Here is a 4,883-nt window from a genome sequence, read left to right as displayed (position 1 = left end):
AAAAAAAAAAAAAAAAAAAAAACACACACACACAAAAGCTTATCTTATCAAGTAAATGACAATATACTCTTGATCTACAGATCATAGGACTGGCAGAAATTGAAGCATGGAATAAAGTCATGCATTCCAGGATTTTGTACTCACTTTAGTATTTTCAGCTTCGATTTCTTCAGTCCCTCACAGATCTGTTTGACTCCCGAGTCCAGCAGAGGACTGTTGTTCAGGTTCAGCTCTTTCAGGATGGTTTTGGAGGAAAGAACGTCAGCTAGAACTGAACAGCTTTTTTCTATCTGCTTACAATCATTCAGCCTGAACACAGAAACAGCATTATTTATTATTCACACATAGTATTTAACACACATTTGTTTAACAGCTCTTCATATCTGATCACACGTGACCCTCTAGCACTTCAGATACAGTTGCAGATCCAGCATCACAAAGCTGAGTTTCCAAAATAGCTCCCCAAGAACCTCTTAATTCTTTGATGCTGTAAGACAAGAGGAGCTAACAAATCTGATCTCTGCATTAAAACCATTTGCATTCGATCCCATTCCACAATAGAAAATAATGTCTGGACATGCCTTAAGACGGTTCAGATCTTACTGACCTGACTGTTTGTGTCAATAAGGAAGTGTCAGGCACTACAGATAACAACTAACATTAATATGGAGTTCTGCAAAGATGAGGTACTTTTCTGCTTTCATTGGAAATATTATTAGAAAACATTTAAGATGGTTATGCTGACAACACCCATCACAAAATGTTCTTTACACCAATTACACAGATTAAATGACCATATTAAATCTGGGTTTAACTGATTATTTGGAATAAAACTTTATACTTTTTAGTTTTCATGTATGAGTTACCCACAGAAACTTGGCAGGGCTATAAAAAATATAACTATCATTTATAAAAAACATTTTTATAAATAATCTTTAATGTGCAAAATCATGTTGACATACTTTATTTTTTCCACTTTGCTGTGAGAGTCCATCAAAAGAGCAGAAAGTTTCTTCCCACCAAGATCTTCTAATTCAATTTTGCTCAGATCCAGTTCTTGAAGTAATAATGGATTTATATCCAGAACTTTAGTGAGATAATCGCATGCCTCCTCTGCAGCACGACTTTTCAAAAATCTGACAAAAGTAGAATAGAAATGTAGATTAGAGAATCTTGTTACAACTCAATAGCTTTGGCAATTCCCAACCTCCTTATGGGTCCAGTGGCTAAAGTCAGATTTATGTAGTTGTTTCAACCGTCCAATAAAACTGGGGAAAATACATTAAACAAATAATATATTTGTTATTTGTTGAAGTAATTTATAATGTTTTATTCTGTTTTTGAATCGTTCCTGTCATTCTAATTCTACACTGGCCCATTCATGCAGTCTAATGCATGCTGTTACACTTAATATCTGTAGCTTATTTAAACATTCAAAAATATTTATCACCTAATGTTCTTTAATTTATACTGCGTATTCTCCAGTAAATCTAGGATCAGTTTCACTCCTGATTTTCCAGGATCATTTCCTGTGAGATTCAGCTCTATCAGATTGGGGTTTGATCTCAGAGCTGAAATCAATGTTTCATAATCTTTTCCAGTGATGCTGCAGTCTGAAAGCCTGCATAAGGAGAAAAAGCTTGTTACAAAGTACTGCATCTTATAGACAAAATAAAATCTATAGTGACATTTCATTATTTATTAAGTATATACACATGTAATTTTGCAACATTTCGATAAACGTTGTCATTTAAAGTGATTCAAACACACCTTTTACATTATAGGCAAAAATCTCACCTCTAAATATAATCAGATTCTGAATTTCTAAATATTTATGCATTTCTTAAAAGTAATGATGCAAGTTATAATTTTAACAGAATTTAAAATGCAAGTTCAGCCTCCATGCACTTCTTTTGTCAACCTAATAGACTTTCATCAATGTATATTAGCAATGTAGCAGAAATGTACATTAATAAAAATACAACCTTAGTTTCTCCAATTTGAATTGTGGTTTGTTTAACAGATGACAAATGTTCCCAATTTCTGTGTTTCCCAATTTATTTCCACTCAGATCCAGCTCTGTCAGGTTTGAAGGATTTAAATTAAATGCCGAAGTCAGAGCAGCAAAACCTTTTGTGGAAATATTGTTATTATTCAGCCTGCAGAGAAAAACAAACCAGAAAAAATATTTGCTTTAAATGAACAGCAATGGACGTCTTAATACAAACAAGTTAGTGAAAAGCAATATTTTAACGATATTTAATTTGTATGAAAGAACATTAAATGAGTATGAAACCATGAAAAACACTCACATCAGTGTGTTGAGTTTACAGTGTTTATCCTGCAGTAGAGCAGAGATCTGATTCACTCCTGTGTCTCCTAGTTCACGTTCACTCAGATTCAGCTCTTTTAGGAGTAATGGGTTTTTACCCACAATTCTAGTCACGTACTGACAGGCTTCATCTGCAGCAGAATCCAAAAACCTGCAGAAGATTAGATGAAGCATGGTTTAATCAAGTTCTCACCGTTATATTTTATAATGGAAAACAGATGCTATTACAAAACCCCTGCAGTAATTAAATATTTTTTTTAATCTTGAAATCACTGTTAACTCTGATTCCTGATATAACTATCCTATAAATAATTAGCCTGCATATAATTTGTTTTGTGTTATATATCATCATATATCACCTCAGCTTTAATTGACAGTTCTGATCTTGTAAATCAATGAGTTCCTTCACTCCTGATTGTCCAGGATCATTTCCTCTGAGATCCAGTTCTTTCAGGTGTGAAGGGTTTGATCTCAGAGCTGAAGACAGAGCTTTATAACCATCTTCTGTGATACTGCAGTCTGAAAGACTAGAACGAAAATAAAACTCTTTAAACAATTCCATGACTGTCTTTTACAAGACTGTTTGATATGATCAACTGACCTTAGTTTCTCAAGCTTACAGTTTTCTTTCAGTCCATCTGAGAGCAGCCTCACTCCTGAGTCCTGCATATTACTGTGGCTCAGGTCAAGTTCCTTTAGTTTGCTGGAGACTGAATTAAGAACTGAAACAAGTGCTGAATAGTTTTCTTCTGTTAGTGCACAGCCACTGAACCTGAAAATAATATAAATATATACAAAAGATACTTGGCTCATTTTATATTTGACTTTGCACATCAGATATATAACGCTCCTATGTTTGCTGTGGTGTTGAATGTAGTTGTACTCACTTGAGTATCTTGAGCTCACACACAGGGTTCTTCAGTCCCTCACAGATCTGTTTGACTCCTGAGTCCAGAAGATAACTGTTGTTTAGGTTCAGCTCTTTCAGGATGGTTTTGGAGGAGAGAACAGTAGCTAGAACTGAACAGCTTTTCTCTGTCAGCTCACAATTATTCAGCCTGAATATAAAAAAAAACGCATTATTACTCAGTATATATTCAACACACATCAGATCAACAAGTCTTCATATCTGATCAAACATGTGACTTTCGTATTTACTAAACATAAGATATAATGTATAAATCATGTTAGCTTACTTAATTTTCTCCACTTTGCTATGAGAGTCCATCAAAAGAGCAGAGAGTTTCTCCCCATCCAGATCTCGTAATTTATCTTCACTCAGATCCAGTTCTGTCAGTAATAATGGACTGTTACCGAGAACTTGAGTGAAATGCTCACATGCTTCCTCTGCAGCGGGACTTTTCAAAAACCTATATGGAGTAGAGAAGAATATTATGTCTAAAATATTATGGCTTTTACAGCTCCCATTTTTATCTATAATTATACTGTCATTTTTATATTATTTTGTCAGGTTTCATCACAGTTTTAGGTTAAAGAAACAATATTTCCATAAATAAAAACATAAATATGCATTATATATGTGTGTGTGTGTGTGTATGTGTGTGCGTGTGGTTGTTTTTTTTGTCATATCTGACCTTAGTTTTAGTTCACGCTCTGGGGAACTAAACTTTAGGAACTTTAGGGAATCAAGAAGTTCCTTCACTCCTGATTGTCCAGGATCATTTCCTCTGAGATCCAGCTCTATCAGGTGTGAAGGGTTTGATCTCAGAGCTGAAGACAGAGCTTTATAACCTTCTTCAGTGATGCTGCAGTCTGAAAGACTATGCAATACAAAATGTTTTTAGTCTTTGTAGGGAAACAAGTTATCAGTATTTAAAATTCAGTTTCAGTATTTAGTACAATATTTAGATACGATACGAGATAAGATTTACATACAGGTAGCTAGACTGTGGATAAAATAGCATATTATATATTTTATATATGTATTAACATGCAGAGAGGTACTGTAGAAAAATGAAAATACACACTTAAGTTTATTCAGTCTGCATTGTCTATTCATCAGCAGAGGGCAGATCTTCTTTGTTCCTGCGTCTCTGAGTTTATTCCCACTCAGATCCAGCTCTGTCAGGTTTAAAGGATTTGATTCGAATGCTGAGACCAATGCATCACAACTTTCTGATGTAATACTGCTTTTATTTAAGCTACAGAAGTGAAACAAAGATGGGAAACATTATTCAGTTAATTTCAACCATAACACAACTATGAAACAAATAAGTCTATATAATGGTTCAACTAAGCTTAGCTCTTAATTACTTTAAAGAACAGCAATGACTGTATGCATATAAAACAATGACAAATACTCACATCAGTTTGTTAAGTTTACAGTGTTTATCCTGCAGTAGAGCAGTGAGTCGCTTCATGTTTGTGTCTCCTAGTTTACATCCACTCAGGTTCAGCTCACTGACGAGTAATGGGTTTTTATTCACAATTGCAGTCACATACCGACAGGCTTCTTCTGCAGCAGAATCCAAAAACCTGCAGAAAAGAAACTTAAACAAGTTAAAGTCAATTCATTCATTCATTATATATA

General features: G+C 34.3%; 1 protein-coding gene across 1 annotated transcript in view; it reads left to right on the top strand.

The window, feature by feature from the left end:
* LOC122327919 (GTPase IMAP family member 8-like) overlaps positions 1-4,883 on the top strand; it is a 295,481-nt gene that overhangs the window by 12,564 nt on the left and 278,034 nt on the right. The gene's annotated exons all lie outside the window — the stretch shown is intronic.

This window comes from Puntigrus tetrazona, chromosome 22, assembly GCF_018831695.1.
Source record: "Puntigrus tetrazona isolate hp1 chromosome 22, ASM1883169v1, whole genome shotgun sequence".
In the NCBI taxonomy this organism is placed as follows: Eukaryota; Metazoa; Chordata; class Actinopteri; order Cypriniformes; family Cyprinidae; genus Puntigrus; species Puntigrus tetrazona.
The sequence above is the reverse complement of the archived record's forward strand: the minus strand, read 5'-3'. Positions and strand labels throughout refer to the sequence as shown.